The sequence below is a fragment of the Sus scrofa genome, chromosome 8 (assembly GCF_054392235.1).
Source record: "Sus scrofa isolate SSC_HxYL_T2T_F1_AM1 chromosome 8, Sscrofa_HxYL_maternal_Yorkshire_Landrace_v2.0, whole genome shotgun sequence".
Lineage (NCBI taxonomy): Eukaryota > Metazoa > Chordata > Mammalia > Artiodactyla > Suidae > Sus > Sus scrofa.
The window spans coordinates 87,460,370-87,477,678 of record NC_139390.1 but is presented as its reverse complement, the minus strand read 5'-3'; the positions used below and the strand labels follow the sequence as shown (position 1 = coordinate 87,477,678).

General features: G+C 43.8%; 1 protein-coding gene across 15 annotated transcripts in view; it reads left to right on the top strand.

Moving 5' to 3' along the window:
* Window positions 1–17,309, top strand: part of ARHGAP10 (Rho GTPase activating protein 10) — a 349,411-nt gene that overhangs the window by 6,176 nt on the left and 325,926 nt on the right. The gene's annotated exons all lie outside the window — the stretch shown is intronic.

Here is a 17,309-nt window from a genome sequence, read left to right as displayed (position 1 = left end):
GTGGAATTTAGGTAGAGAAATGAAGTGCTAGTACTTAATAAATTACTGATATAATTTTTGCCTAAAACGAGAAGAATACTCATCTATATTCTCTGCCCCAAAGAAATTACCTTGGCTCCCCACCCACTACAATTCAGAGCATCACCTGGGCTAAGTCTTAAACCCTCACTTGGGGTTTTACTTGGGGCTGGTCTCTAGTGTGAATGGGAACTTGTAAAAAGAATTCCTATCAAGACTTATCTGGGATGTGGACCCAAAGAGGCTCTAAAAACTTGACCTGCTTTCCTCACTGCAGGTGGTCCTTGTCTGCATTTAGAGTAGTTCTTTTTTAGGGCCCTCCACCAGCTGCCCTGTTTGTGTGGAATGTTCCACACGTCACTGAGTCCTCTGCTGTGCTGAGGTTTCCAGGCACGTTGCCTTCTCCCCGTCCCAATCTGCTGAGGTTCCTTTGACCACCTTCTTTTCACTCTAGGACCATGGAGCATTGTTGACTTCTGGAAGAGGGAGAAGGCGGCGGTGGAGGAGGGCATTTTTGTGTGTTCATCTTGACCACGGCTGATGAGACAGTGTAATATAGACGATTTAGAGCATGGCTGAGGTGCTGGTCTGTCTGGATCCACATCCTAGCTCCACCGCTGGCTCACAGGGGAATGGTTGTTGCGTGGCTTAGCTTTCCTGTATCTGTGTTGTCATCCATAAAATGGAGATGATAATACTGTCTGCCATATAGGGTGGCCTGTTGGGTTAAATGAGTTCAGGTGTGTAAAGCGTTTAGCATAAGCCCTCAAATGTGCGCATGTGTGGCGTTCCCTTTGTGGCTCAGTGGTAATGAACCTGACTAGTAAGGTTCTATCCCTATCCTCACTCAGTGGGTTAAGGATCTGGTGTTTCCATGAACTGTGGTGTAGGTTTCAGATGTGTCTCCGATCTGGTATTGCTGTGGCTTTGATGTAGGCTGGCAGCTACAGCTCTAATTTGACCCCTAGCCTGGGAACTTCCGTATGTGTGGCCTAAAAGGACAAAAAAAAAAAAAAAAAAAAAGTGGGCAAGTGTGATGTATTATCTTAATTGTAGGTATATGTTTTAATATCAAGGCCCTCCTTTTTTTTTTTTTTTTTTTTGCCTGAAAAATGACCACTCTGGCCCAGACCCTAGCGCCTAACCTCTTAGGGCTTATAATCCCAAAGAGGGCATTTGTCCAGATCATCATGACCAATGACCAAGAAGAAAGACAAAGTGGTCAAAGTCTGATAAGGCTTTCAGAGTTTGCATGTAGCTCAAGATGCCGAGAAATCTGGCAGGTAAGTGGATGAATGGAAGCCAAGTGGTCTGTATCTTGGGAAGATATTTTCCAGAATTTGTTTCTGATTCACAGAAGTGTAACAGTGTGAAATGAACAGTGAAATGAAGTGAACAGTGAAATGATGAAGTGGAAGGTGTCACTGAAGCTGATGGGAGATCTAGCCCAGCCACCTGCAGCTGAGGCTCGAGCACGCATTGGCAGGCCTGTCACCCAGGGAATTAATAAGGAAGAGATCTGCCCAAGGGACTGGGTGACATCTTCGGTGACTGGAGCCTGCAGATGCTTAAATGTTACAAGGATGCTTTTAGAGGATGTTCACTTTTGTGTTGAACAGGCAGGAAACCCTCACAACCTAGTGGGCAGGGCTTTGTGTTTGCTGTGGGAAATCCACCACAAGAAAGAAAAGGCAGCCACAGGCGGCCGGAAAAGGGATGATCAGAGTTGTTACATAATCTTATTTTCTGCAAAAGGATACTCAAAGTCCCCTGGACAAATGCCAGAGAAGCTGTTTTGAATTTTGTGACTCCAGGAGTTGTTTATCACCTTATGATTTTGTTTCTTATTTATTATTTAATTCATTTATTGGAGGCAAGAATTATGAAGGATATAAAAATTTCCTGTAGCCCCCTAGATAACCTGTAGCCTACTAGGTAACCGTTAAGTCATGCTTAAGTGATTGCTGATTGCATGCGGCAGTGAGTAGGTTAAGTGTTTACATCTGGCCGTGTTAATAACATATGCTGTCTTTGGTCACTTTTTTCAAGGTCGATGTTAGAGCATTGCTAGGACAACATTGCTTTATAAGATTCAGTACTGTCTTACGTTGTCTTTTTTGTTTGTTTTTGTTTTTTTTACATCTTGTTTAAAGAAAACTTAAGTTGGCTTTCTTTGAGGATTTGTAGGAGAGTGTTTAGAAATCTGTAGATTATAATTCTGATTAAGGGTGTCTTGTATTTTTTTTTCAATGAATTTATTACATTTGTAGTTGTACAATGATCATCACATTCCAATTTTATAGGATTTCCATCCCACAACCCCAGCGCATCCCCCCACCCCCCATGTCTAGGTTACTTTTAATGGAATTACAGTTCAGAGACAAATAGGCAATTACAAACAAGCTGAAAAATGTTTTATGTTTTAAAAAATGTATATAATTTCAGTGAGTTTAATAATAGTAGCTCCCTTTTATTAAGCATATACTGTTTGTTTTATGTTGTGATAAATTGTTTAATATGAAGATTTCCTCACTGATGTTTGTTATTATTTATGCCATGTTACAGATTAGGAAACTCATTTTTAGAGAGGTTAATAGCATGTCCCAATCACACCGTTTGTCAGTGGTGGAGCTGGAATGTGTGAACTCACATCTGTCTGACTCCAAAACCCTTCACCACAATAATAAGCTGTCTCTGGAAAGGGGTGTAACTGCGGTCTTCTGTTATGGGAAGCTATTATGATAAATCCTGGTTATCTGGAAACTGTACATTTCATGATCTAGGTAGGAGCTATTCTTGTTAGCTGGGCCCAAAGACTGTGATTTAAAATTTAAGGTTGCCTGGGGGGGTTATTGTAAATAAAACTGATTGTTAATTTGTGTAAATAAGTATAAATATTCAGAGATTGGGTTGACTTAGGATCAATTATCAGATGCAGACGCTCACTCAACAAGTTTCATTTCTGGTGGTCTAGTGGTTCCCTGGTGGTTTAGTAGTTTGGACTTGGCGCTTTCACTGCTGCAGCCTGGGTTCAATCTCTGGTCTGGGAACTGAGATCCCACATGAAGCTGCCGCATGCTGTGGCCAATAAGTAAATAAAACAAATATTTTCATTTTAAAAAACTTTTTGGCTGCACCTGTGTCCTGTGAAAGTTCCTGGCCAGGGATCTAACTTGTGCCATGACAGTGACCCAAGCCGCTGCAGTGATGCTGGATGTTTAACCCATTGTGCTACAGGGAACTCCAAATAAGTCTTACTTTAAAAAAAGTATCATTTCTTTCTTTCTTTTCTTTTCTTTTTTTTTTTTTTGTCTTTTTCCCTTTTCTAGGGCTGCTCCTGTGGTATATGGAGGTTCCCAGGCCAGGGGTCGAATCGGAGCCATTGCTGCCGGCCTACATCACAGCAGTGCCAGATCTGAGCCGTATCTGCGACCTACACCACAGCTCACAGCAACGCTGGATCCTTAACCCACTGAGTGAGGCCAGGGATTGAACCCGCAACCTCATGGTTCCTAGTCGGGGATTCGTTAGCCACTGAGCCACAACAGGAACTCCTCTCCCTGTCTCTTCATCCCCATCGCTCTGCCTTTGTGTTTCCTTTCCTCTCCATCCTTCTTCCCACCCTTTGGTAGAGTAAATTGTAATTTTGTCCTCAGATTTAAGGATTAGGCTTTTTCCTTTACAAAATTTTTTGAGTTGTTTTAGAACTATGACATGATACAGAAGTTCCTATTGTGGCTCAGTGGGTTAAGGACCTGAGGTTGTCTCTGAGGATGTGAGTCCATCCCTGGCCTCCCTCATTGGGTTAAGGATCTAGTTTTGCTATGGTGTAGGCTGGTGGCTGTAGCTCTGATTCAACCCCTAGCCTAGGGAACGTCCATATGCTGTAGGTGTGGCTGTAAAAAGAAATAAAAACAAACCCCCCCAAAACCAATATAAAGACTCTTATAATCTCTGTTTTTGCCTCTCAGGTTGGAAATAAAAGCTTCCTGTCTGCCTCTTCCCAGTAGTACCCGTCCCAATAGAGAACCCATTCATCTCCCCAAGAGGCAGCAGCTGTCTCAAATCTGGTGCATATTATGTCTGTATGTACATATAAAGACACTCACATATATACACACGCAAACCCCTGTGTATTTTATTGACATGTAATTGATTTACAGTGTTGTCTTAATTGTATAGCAAAGTGATTCAGTTTATACGTGTGTGAGTGTGTGTGTGTATATATATATGTGTATGTATATGTTCCTTTACATTCTTTTCCATTATGTTTTATCACAGGATATTGAATATAGTTCCTTGGGCTCTATGGTAGGACCTTGTTGTTTATCCATCCTCTGTGTAGTAGTTCGTATCTGCAAACACCAAACTCCCAATCCATCCCTCCCTCACCCTCTGTCTGTACATCTGTGCACATTCCTGATAATCATATGTTTTGTGTGTTTTTGGACTTTTTATAATGGATTCATACTATATGCATTCTTGTGCAATTTCTTTTTTCCTGTCAACATCCTATTTGTGAGATTTATCCATGTCGATGCATGTAGCTCTATTTCAGTGACCTGAACCTCTTTTTCCTACAAGTGACATTTAAAAAGACTTGGTTAATTGATGCTATGTAGATGTTATATAAATAAGATGCTTTGTATTGTACCTTATGTCCATTTTTTTTGGATTGCAAAATAATATATTTAGAAAATTAGTCAATATGAAAGCCCTGTTGTAATTAATTTTATAAACTTTAAAACACTAGCTTTGACAACAGTCTGTAAATAAGGAGTCCATAAATTTTGAAAACAGTAATTTCTCTTTGGCATTTTTATGTTTTTAGCCTAACGTATATAATCAGAAAATCAGTTTGAAATTTAGGACTGGAAGATATAACTGGTCTGAGTCACAAAAAATCTTCAAGGGCCTTTTTACTTCATTGAAAATAGATTTCCAATAGTAGGACATAGAAAAAAATGATCGTATTTGTAAACACAGTACTGATGAAGGGCTCTGGAAACTGTCAGTGTAGTTAGATCAGATAAACATGATTTTTTCTTGTTGTCTTTTTAGGGCTGCACCTGCAGCATATGGAGGTTCCCAGGCTAGGGGTTGAATCAGAGCTGTAGCCGATGGCCTGTGCCACAGCCACAGCAACGCTGGATCCTTAACTCACTGAGGGAGGCTAAGGGTCCTTATGGTTACTAGTCAGAATCATTAATGCTGAGCCATGACGGGAACTCCCAGATGAACACGATTTTAGGCAGGGATTGGTTGGTATTTTGTGATAGGCCTTTATGCAAACAGCCTGTTTTGTTTAATTAACCTAATGGAGGAACATAATTTATAGACTTGCCAAGGGGATGCTTTTGTAATGAGAAAGCCTTGACATTCTTTAAACAAATAAACACACACACTGAAAAAACCCCTGACACTTTACATTCTCAGGGCAGGCATCCCTAAGCCCCAGGGACCCGCTGGAATCACGGCGGTGTTGCCGCAGCTCAGCCTGCCTCCCCGGTCAAACTAGAATTTCCTCCCTGTGTTTCCTGAGGTAGATGTTCCTCCTGTGCTACTTGATGTTTCATGTGTGAGTGCTCCTTCCTCATTGCCGGATCCCCCGCAGGCACTGTCTGCCCTCAGGCACAGGGTTTCACTGTGGTCTGGTAGGGAGTCCGTGGTGAGGGGTGTGGCTGGAGGAAGTCAGTTTGGCCAGAGTGATGTCACCTCAGGTCTGAATAATGGACATATTTAAGACTCTCTCTTCAGAAAAATGCCGAGACCAGCTCAGCAGGATGGGGCTGAAGAACAGGTGCTCTGTCACTTAAGGAAAAAAATTAACGTAAAATAAGACACAGAGACATTTATCTTCATCTCCTCCTCTCTGTTGGACACTGTCATCGGCAGGTTCAAACCTCACCATTAGATAATAATTTGGGAACATCACCTGGAGCACAGGCACATTTATTTTCCATGCATGCTCTTCTCAACCCTGTGCCATCAGGCTCCCATCCCTACCGTGCCATAAACTCATCTCCCAGTCATTACCAAGACACTGCCTGGCTAATGCATTGTCACCTGGACTCTTGGGACCTGATCTCTCCGTAGCATGACCTTAGCTACTCCTCCTACTTTCTTTTCTTCCCCCTCCTACTCTCTGAAATAATCTCTCTCTCTCTCTTTTTTTAATGGCCGCACCCAAAGCACATGGAGTTCCCGGGTCAGGGATCAAACCCAAACCACAGCTGTGACCTACACCACAGCTGCAGTGACACCAGAGCCTTAGCCCACACCTCAGCAGTGACCCAAGCCGCTGCAGAGACAATGCTGGATCCTTAGCCTCTTGCTGAAAACTCCATCTTTTCCTGCTTTATTTTATCCCATCTTCCTGTTTGAAAAACAGTCACAGTGCTGGTAAATGACCTAAGCTTAAGAACAAAGGCCTAGGAGTTCCTCTTGTGGCTCAGTGGTTCATGAATCCGACTAGGAACCACGAGGTTTTGGGTCGATCCTTGGCCTTGCTCAGTGGGTTAAGGATCTGGCGTTGCTGTGAGCTGTGGTGTACGTCGCAGACACGGCTCAGATCCCGTGTGGCTGTGGCTGTGGCGTAGGCCAGAGGCTACAGCTCCGATTCGACCCCTAGCCTGGGAACCTCCATATGCCATGGGTGTGGCCCTAGAAATGGCAAAAAGACAAAAAAAAAAAACAAAAACAAAGACCTAAAGGCATAAGTTATTCATTGGGTCAGCTGAATGAGGACATAATGCATTGGTCTAGGCATGCCAAACCTGTGCAGATTGGCAGGCTGTTTGCACAAGCATGATATGTCCTCTAAGGAATAAGAGAAAGAGGAACCTCATGGCCAAGTGGTTTATGAGAGGTCGTTAGCAGAATATGCATTAGCAAAGAGAACCAAGGTGCAAACCTAGGCACGCAGGGTTGCGGCAAATAGGCATGCCTTTTGCAGAAGCACAGTGAGGATGCTCTGGAATGCTATGCATATATAGCTAACTCAAATGCTAATTATTATGTGCCTAAAGGTCAGAAAAAAGCTTTAATCCCTGACTTTAGAGTTAATGCCACCATTGACCTTCCAGGTTCCTGGAAGCCTCAGTAGTTAACCTTCTCTTTTTTTATTAGTAAAATGGAGTTACTGAGAACTCTGTCTCAATTTCATTCTCATGTTACGTACTAAACGATCTTAGAACTCTGTCAGGCTTGTGGTAGCTGCTGTTACAATCATGACTCTACCGCCACTGCAGTTGTCATCATCATCATCGCCTCCATCATCATTGCCACCATCCCATTTTCACACACACCCTCCCCCCACCGTCCTCACCACCATCCTCATTGGAAGAGCGCTATCCTGACTTCCTTTGGTTGAACTTGAGCGAGCTTGTGGCTTTACCCGTAGTGACAGTGGACATAGTCTGTGAACACATGTTCTTGCCCCTCGTTGAGGCTAACCATATTTTGAAACATAGGGCTGAATACAGGCCTGTCATTTATTCACCAGGAGAAACCATCTGTCATGCATATTAGGGAAGATCTTTGCCCGAACATTTTGGAAACAAAGCCAAAGAAATTCAAGGGAGTGCTGTGTCATTGACATGTCATTACTTGTGTTTGAGAATCTGGCAGATAGTGCTTCTGTCACTCTGACAGACAGTGTTGTTTTTCTTTTGTGAAATGCAGGTCAAAGGCAGCACCGTGAAAACATTAAAGATCATGGTCTTTGAAGTCAGATTGACTTACTCTGTGACCTCGGGTACCTTGCTTAACTTCTCTGTGCCTTGATTTCCTCGCCTGTAAAATGTGGATAGTAAGTTTATCTCTCAGAGTGTTGCTAGGATTAAATTAGTTATTCACAAAGCACTTAAAAAATGGCCTATTTATAGTGAACTTACATACATTTGCTAGATCTAGGAAAAAAAATTGACAAATCTGTTTACTATATAGTCATCACTATAGTAACGTCATTTACAACAGTGAGGGAGAGGTGTCATCCCATCTCTGCCATGTGGGCTCACTGCTGCAGGCTTAGCAGTAAAAGGAAAACATGTACATATCTGTGCAGAAGTTAGGATTCTAAATGGGGGAGACAGAAGATGAATTAAACAAGCAATGTCATTCGCACTCTCGAATGAGAATGGAGAATGGGATGCTCTGGCCATAGTTAACAGGATTAAGCAGTATATAGGGGGTCAAGGAAGATGTCAAGAAATCGATGACAGAGTCTCCTTGCCTGCCCACTTGCATCTCTCACAAGTATCCTATCTTAATAAATCTATTTCTTGCCTTTAAAAAAAAAAAAAAAAAGTAACTTCTGGGAGTTCCCTTTGTGGCTCAGGGGTAATGAACCCAACTAGTATCCATGAGGGCCCAGGTTTGATCTCTGGCCTCACTCAGTGGGTTAAGGATCCGGTGTTGTTGTGAGCTGTGGTATAGGTCTCAGATGCAGCTCAGATCTGGTGTTGCTGTGGCTGTGGTGTAGGCCAGCAGCTGCTGTTCCAGTTTAACCCCTAGCTTGGGAGCTTCTATATGCCTTAAAAGACTGGGGCGGGGGAGGGGGGAGGAGAAACTTCTTTTTTTTTTTTTTTCTGTCTTTTTGCCATTTCTTGGGCCGCTCCCCCGGCATATGGAGGTTCCCAGGCTAGGGGTCGAATCGGAGCTGTAGCTGCCAGCCTACGCCAGAGCCACAGCAGTGCAGGATCCGAGCTGCGTCTGCAACCTACACCACAGCTCACGGCAACGCTGGATCGTTAACCCACTGAGCAAGGGCAGGGATCGAACCTGCAGCCTCATGGTTCCTAGTCGGATTCGTTAACCACTGCGCCACGACGGGAACTCCCGAGAAACTTCTAAGCTGAGACCAGAAAGAAGTCTGGGGGAAGGGAAGAAGGATACCCCAAATGCGGTGAGATGTGTGTGGGAGGCCTGGAGGCCAGAGAGAGCCCAGGTGAGGCTGCAGGAGCAGCTCAGGTGGGTTGGGGCGTGGGGTAGGGAGCTTGCGCTTGCAGGAAGAGTGGGCTACAGAGGGCCAGGGGCAGGGTCTAGAATGGGCTGGTGAAACGGGTCAGAGACTTCAGACTTTGTCCTAAGGACAGTGGGAAGTGATGGAGATGTGTAAGCAGGGCATTGGCAGCATCTGAATTGCATTTAGAAAGGTTTCTCTGGAAGTTCTCATTGTGGACCAGACTGAGGTTGCGGGTTGGACCCCTGGCCTTGCTCACTGGGTTAAGGACCTGGTGTTGCTGCAGGCTGCTGTATAGGTGACAAATACAGCTCTGATTCGACCCCTGGCCTGGGAACTTCCATGGGCCACACCTGAAAGCTTTTCTGACTGCGGTTGGGAGAATGCATTTGAGGGCAGCGGGCCTGAGGACTGGGTGCTCACTCCCCCAGGCCAGAGATCTTGGTGGCGGAAGAGGCAGATTCTTTTTTTTTGTCTTTTTGCCATTTCTTGGGCTGCTCCTGCGGCACATGGAGGTTCCCAGGCTAGGGGTCGAATCGGAGCTGTAGCCACCAGCCTACGCCAGAGCCACAGCAACGCGGGATCCGAGCCGCGTCTGCAACCTACACCACAGCTCACGGCAACGCCAGATCCTTTAACCCACTGAGCAAGGGCAGGGACCGAACCCGCAACCTCATGGTTCCTAGTCGGATTCGTTAACCACTACGCCACGACGGGAACTCCCCAGATTCTTGAGTCAGAATTCCAAGGCTGCAGGCTTTGGGGGTGCTTGGGTGTGGGGCTGGGGAAGGAGGCGTCCAAGATGTCCCCTCAGTTCCAGGCCTGGCCGGTGAGTGCCATGCGCGGTTAGTCCAGCCAGAGGAGCAGGTTTTGTGGAAGCGAGGGTATGTTTTTAGTTTTGGCTCTGTGGAGGTAGTTTCTGATTACTCAGTGGACATATTTGGCACTTTGTTTCTTTTATGAGTGGTTATGTCAGGAACCAGAGCTAAACATTCTGGAGACACAGTGTAGAGACAATGACAGGCACCAGCCAATTGGATAGCAATCCGCGTTGGAGAGAAAATGGAGAGGAAGAGGCAGGGTGGCTCCAGTGAATCCTGAGGAGCACAGCGTTGAAGGGGTGGGTTGAAGAAGGGGTTGAGAAGGAGATTTGACAGCAGTAGTCACTGGACGGACGGGGAGGGAAAACCCCCAAGAAGATTGCTTAAGTCAAAGAGGAAGAGGAGTTCCCGCTGTGGCACAGCGGGTTAGGGATCCAGTGTTGTTTCTGCAGTGGCTTGGGTCACTGCTGAGGTGTGGGTTCAGTTCCTGGCCCAGCACCGTGGTCTAAGGCTCTGGTGTCACTGCAGCTGTGGTGTAGGTCGCAGCTGTGGTTTGGGTTTGATCCCTGACCCGGGAACTCCATGTGCTTTGGGTGCGGCCATTAAAAAAAAAAAAAAAAAAAGAGAGAGAGAGATTATTTCAGAAAGTAGGAGGGGGAAGAAAAGAAAGTAGGAGGAGTAGCTAAGGTCATGCTATGGAGAGATCAGGTCCCAAGAGTCCAGGTGACAATGCATTAGCCAGGCAGTGTCGTTGGTATTGACTGGGAGATGAGTTTATGGCACGGTAGGGATGGGAGCCTGATGGCACAGGGTTGAGAAGAGCATGCATGGAAAATAAATGTGCCTGTGCTCCAGGTGATGTTCCCAAATTATTATCTAATGGTGAGGTTTGAACCTGCCGATGACAGGGTCCAACAGAGAGGAGGAGGTACAAGATTCAGGGACTATTCTAGCATACAAAGTGCTTCTGAGTAGTGTTGAAGATGAGATTCAGATTCCAGGTAAGGGGCGGGGGACCACATCTACTCCAGGAACAGAAGGGGTGCAAATGCTGAGCACTTACCAGGTCCATCTATAGATTTGTGTCAGTACATTGAGGAAATTACAAACTGATGGACTGATTTCCTACTGTGAGGTAGATGGTTTTCAGTATTTGTTTTTTTTAAATTTACCTATTAAAATTTCTCCCCCAACATGTTCTTTTTCTGGGTAATAAGCAATGTATGACTTATAAGAGTTTTGTCTATTTGAACTGAGCGGGGTGGAATATGGATATTACACTGAGAAGAGGTGATGCGAGGTGGGTGGAGAGAAAAAGTAGGAATAAAATATCTGGAAAAACAGTCCTCAAGACACCAAGAAATGCCTCTGTTTCTGAGTTTGTTCTGCTGACACGTAAGGCTGAATATTTTCAAACAATCTTTAATCTTGATTTTTTTGTGTTTGTTTTTTTGTATTTTTTTTTTGGCCCCGCCTGCGGCACATGGAAGCTCCCCGGCCAGGAATCACACCCGAGCCACAGCGGTGACAATGCTGGATCCTTAACCCAGTAGGCCACCAGGAAACTCTTTTGTTTTTTTTTTTTTAAAGTAGGCAATGAAAACACCTTTTTCTTTCCCCTCCCTGGAAAGACATTATCGATTTTTTTTTTTTGACCTCAGAGAAACCATACTGGCTCTCTTTGGATGTCTGCAGAGAGGAAATTTCTCTTAGCAACATCGGGGGAGAGATTCTAGGACTGCAGGTTCAGGAGAGAACCTGCAAGGAGTTTCCTTCATGGCTCAGTGGAAACAAATCTGACTAGGAACCATGAGGTTGCGGGTTTGATCCCTGGCCTCTCTCAGTGGGTTAAGGATCTGATGTTGCCATGAGCTGTGGTGTAGGTCGAAGACGTGCCTCAGATCCTGCGTTGCTGTGGTGTAGGGAACCTCCATATGCCACAGGTTCAGCTGTAAAAAGCAAAAAAAAAAAAAAAAAAAACCTAAAAAACAAAAAAACCCCATAGAACCTGTAAGAGTTAAAGGTGTTGTCATTATCAGCGATTGAAAAATATCACTCCCCCTTTCTGGCTAACTGCATAGGTTCTAACTAGTTGAAGACACAGTCCTGGAAGGAAGGAAGTGCTCAGGATGACTGTCAGGGCAGTGGTGTACATTCGGCGCCCCTCCTCCCTCTGGTCCTGAGCAGTGTGGGTACTGGCGCCTTTAAGGATGGGAGGTGGGGAGACTGTCTGGTTCTTCAGCAGGAAGGATTCTAGCGCTTAGCAGAGTCATTCAATGCCTCTGTCCCTAGAACCAGGGTTGTGGCTTGTTCTTACAGAAAGCGTGGGATAGGGTGCAGATTAATTCGTGTGTGTGTGTGTGTGTGTGTGTGTGTGTGTGTGGAGAGAGAGAGACACGGTTCAGAATCTTGGCATGAGACATCCTGTGTATCCTCCTTCAGTGCCTTGGGTTGCAAGTGAGAGAACCCCAACTAAAACTTCCGTTGAAGTGAAAAAGAGACTTTTTGGTTCATGTGCGTGAAGTCTCAGGAGTGGGGTTGCTTTAGAGACACCAGCATCTGAGGGTTCAAGTGATGTCGTCTGGTCTTGCTTTTTGCGTTGCCAGTGTTTCCTGAAGTTGGCTGGACCCCGACAGGTGCTCCTTCCGAGGTGGTGGCAGCTTAAGGCTTTCTGACTTGGCTCTCGCAGCGCTGGGAATTCCAGAGCACAGTGATTCCTTTCCTTAGAGCAGTCCTTCTCCAATGGGTGATTTTGTGACACCCTGGAGGCACTTTTGGCGGTCATAATTGGGAGGTGCTGCTGGCATCTAGTGGATAGACCGCCAACAATGTGATGTGGCTGAACACCCTAAAGTGCACGGGACCAGCCCCCATCCCTCCTCCAAAACCCCAAAAAGCAAAGAACGATCCAGCTCAAAGCTCATGGTGCTGAGGTTGAAAAGCCCTGCCTTAGAGATAGAAACACCATAGAGCCTACATCAGAATACCTCGGGGCAGGGGGACAGTTCTGTCGGGACGACAGGCATAAACTGGTCTTGTTCTGGGTGAACGTGGCGATGTGGTAGCCCTCCTGGAAGGTCCTGTCAGTCCTGGGTCACCAATCGCTGATGGGAGACCTTGGCGCCTCTGAGTCCTGTTCCTCCCCCTGGGCTGAGAAAGTAGGTGGTGAGTGATGTCTGCCTCACCAGAACGCCCAGGTTCCCAGCAAGGGATGTGCAGAATGTAGAAGAAAACTGATGTCAGTGTGCAAGAGAACGAGCATTTTGGAAAGCAGCTTTACTAGACCTGTTTTGCCTGGACCCAGGGGCTGTGTGTGGCAGGTGAATGAGGAGTCAGTGAGGATAGCGAGTCAAGACAAGAAATGCCTTCTTTTTTTTCCCCAGTTGCTCGATTGATTCATTTTAACCAAAATAGAGATGGGTGGGAGAGATGAGTGGGTGGAAACAAAGACTCCTCTCTCTGCAGCTTGCCTGAACGCAAAGTCAAGGTTGTTGACTGAATGCAGCAGGCAGGGTGTGTGCTGTACAGTATTTAACCTCTGAGGTATGGGGTAGCTCTTGATGCTTGGGCTCATTGTGGAAAGAGCTGAAAGTATTTAGTGTTTATAACATCTTATTGCAGTTCAAGAAAATGCTTTAAGCCGGAAGAAGATCACTATTTAATTTTTAATTTAAAGTTCTCACACTTATAATGCTTCTGTTTGGCTTTGGAGAAATAAAGTATTGTTAAGATAAACTCATCTTTGTGAGTGTAATTCATCTGGCAGAGTAGATTACATTCTTTTTCCTTTTAAACAAACAGATTCTTGAATGGAAATGAGATTTTCAACATTTCTAGTTTTCGGAGTTGTTGTTGTGGCTCTGTGAGTTATGAACCTGACTAGTATCCATGAAGATGTGGGTTCGATCCCTGGCTGCAGTGGGTTAAGGATCTGGCATTGCCTTGAGCTGTGGTGTAGGATGTAGACGCTGCTCATATCCTGTGTGGCTGTGGTGTAGGCTGGCAGCTGCAGCTCTGATTGGACCTCTAGCCTGGGAACTTCCACATGCTGTAGGTGTGACCCTGAAAAGCAAAAAAAAATTTTTCTAATTTTCTGTATTCCTGGCTTAATTGTATTATTTTATATAATGATTTTTATTTTTTTCAATTATAGCTGGTTTAGTTTTAAACTTGAACTCAATTGAGAAATCCTGTAAGAAAAATTGTCCACATAGGGTTATTTTCTTCTGAAATTGTATGGGGCTTTCTGGAAATGCTTTCCTTGTCTCTCTTGTACTGTATATGCTGGAGAGTGTCTAAAGCGAGGATTTGAGAGTAGGTAAGTGACCTGTTTGGACTATTTTCTTTTCATTGAAAGCCTAGAGGAATTGAGATGGTTAAATGAAGTATGTACGGTGTGAACTAAATCTCTTAGAATTGACTGTTGTATCTTCAATGACATTGTCTATAAGGCTTGCAAATTAAGCTGGTGATGAGCAGTCCTGCATCCAGAAACCGGATGTTATCACTGGACCACAGTCAGCAGTTGTTTGTTGCTATTCGATGGATCGGAGCCTTTTGACAGAGTGTCTACCATGGTGTCTGAGGGACTGACTTATCTTGACAGTCACTGGACAAAAAGGTTTTAAAAAGTGCTTCTTTGTCCAGAGAACAAAGAGGCAACTTTGTAAAGATCTTCACATTTTGTGACTTTGAAACTTTCACTTCCAAAAGGTTGAAAGTGGAAAGCAGGATTTTGAGTAAATACACTTCCTCTGTTTAATGTCTGCAGTGAGGGCACAGCGGAAAGGAGTGGAGAAGGAGTTGGTTCCATGGTGAGAGCTAGTGCATTTGAGAGCATTTGAGGGGGAAGGTGTGAGAGGCAGGCACCTTACAGTGGAGCCTGCTAGACTGGGACACATTCAGTGGCTGCGTGCCCAAAGTCATAGTATATTAGGAAGAAAAATGGAAATGGAATGGGATTAACATATTTGCAGCTCAGTGGGCTTACCTGATGTGTGTGTGTGTGTGTGTAATCCAATCATAATTTAGATGTCACTAGACCATGGTTAGTATTTAAGAGGGATCAGTGGTGATTTCTTCAAAGTGAATAGTCATCGCTTAGCTATTTCTAAAAATTTGTGAATATCCATTTCTAAAAATTTTTCTTTTTTTATTGAAATATAGTTGATATACAATGTTTCATGTGTACAGCAGAGTGATTCAGTTATACATATGTAAAAATACATGTATTCTTTTATCAGATTCTTTTCCCTTAGGTTATTATAAGATACTGAAGACAGTTCCCTATGTTACATAGTAGGTCCTTGTGGCTTATCTATTTTATATATAGTAGTGTGTATATGGTGATCCCAAACTCCTAATTGATCTCTCCTGCCCTTTCTCCTTTGGTAACCATAAGTTTGTTTTCTGTCTGGGAGTCTATTTCTGTTTTGTAAATAAATTCATTTTTATAATTTTATTTAGATTATAAATATAAGTGATATCATATGGTATTTGTCTTTCTCTTTTTGGCTTACTTCACTTAGGATGGACCTAGAGATTATTATACTTATTGCTGAAAATAGCATTACGTCATTCTTTTTTATGGCTGAGTAATATTCCATTATATATGTATGTACCACATCTTTATCCATTCATCTGTTGATGGACATTTAAGTTGCTTCCATGTTTTGGCTATTGTAAATATTGTGTGAATATCCATTTTTGTGTCTTGGATTTGTTTAAATGAAAATGCGTACAAAATATCTTCACTTTAAAACAGCATATAGGAGTTCCTGTAGTGGCTCAGCAGTTAACAAACCCGACTAGCATCCATGAGGATTCAGGTTCGATCCCTGGCCTCCTTCAGTGGGTTGGGGGTCTAGCATTGCTGTGAGCTGTGGTGTAGGTCACAGACATGGATCATTTCCCAAGTTACTGTGGCTGTGGTGTAGGCTGGCGCCTGCAGCTCCAATTAGACCCCTAGCCTGGGAACTTCCATATGCCTTGAATGCAGCCCTAATGAAAAAACAAAAACAAACAAACAAAAACCCAGCAATAAGTAGATTACTACAGTCTCAAATTAGAGATGTTAGATTTTATTTTCATTTGCCTCATGATCTACTTATATAAGTTTAGCTATTGGTAAATGTTATCTGAGATGTACTAAAAACAAACTTACAAGTTTATTAGAAGTGTGATAATGGTGGTGGTTGTAGCAATTAATGGAATTTTTAAGTTTAAATTTTTTTAAAACTTGGTGTAAGGGTGCAAGTCTTTGTGTTAATTAGGATTTACTTCCTACAACAGTCCTATTTGGTAATTACAACTGTTTAATTTGGTAAACAGACCATTTTAGGAACCTGGGTCTAGGTAGGTTGAGTTACTTGGCCAAAGGTACTGGTCTGGAAAGCCATGTGACTCCTGCTGGTTTCACACTCTCTCTGAAGCCTTTAGTTTTTGAGAAGAGCATACATTATTGCCATTGATGCAGTATGTGTTTCACAAGCCTTATTTGTTGTATGATCTTGTGTAAAGCCATAGGGGGAGGGTGTTATATCTGTAAAATGCACTTTAGGAAATTTAAAAAATTTCCATGAAGGTGATAGAAGCCTCCTTTCAGCTATTAAAAGTCACAGGAAAGGAAGTTACTGTCCGATCATTTGGAATAGTGGCTGTACTATTCTACTAGTATTGCAAAAAATGAAAAAAACGACCGTTGTTTGCTTTTTAGCCAAAGCAGAGCATAAAAAGTAACGTTACCGTTAGTGATCCAAAGCACGGGGTTTGAACTGTGCTGACAGCCTGATGGTACTGCCGTTTTCAGAGTCCGTGTCTCATCACTGATGGGCAAAGACTTGTAGGATTCTCTTCTTAACAGAACATACTTTGTTTTGTGGAATGGATGCTTTGCTATCAGTGCTGGTTTGGGCCCTTGCTTACATTCACTATTTATCTTATGCCCCCAGACTGTACTGCATCTTATTTTCTTCACAAAGAGCCATTCCCTTTCTTTCTAGGTGTAATTTTTATTCTTATTTTTTTGGTGATGGTACTCTGAATGTCTTCTCCCTGAAATAAATTTTCTCCTGGTTCACCTGTGAGGAGTTTGGTAGCCAGAAAGTTAAGAATTTTGCCCTTGGGGTTCCCATCATGGTGCAGTGGAAACAAATCCGACTAGGAACCATGAGGTTGCAGGTTCGATCCCTGGCCTTGCTCTGTGGGTTAAGGATCTGGTGTTGCAGTGAGGTGAGCTGTGGCGCGGGTCAGATGCAGCTCAGATTCTGTGTTGCTGTGGCTATGGCATAGGCCAGTGGCTACAGCTCTGATTTAACCCCTGCCTGGGAACCTCCATGTGCCATGGGTGCGGACCTAAAAGGGAAAAAAAAAAAAAAAAAAGAATTTTGCCCTAAGTCATGTGGCAAAGTCAGACAATATTATTGAAGACGTGGTTAGTTTAAAAATATTTCAGTTTGTCTAAATTTGAATTTAGTAATTCTCAGTTTTCTTGTAGAAGGCAGGAATTA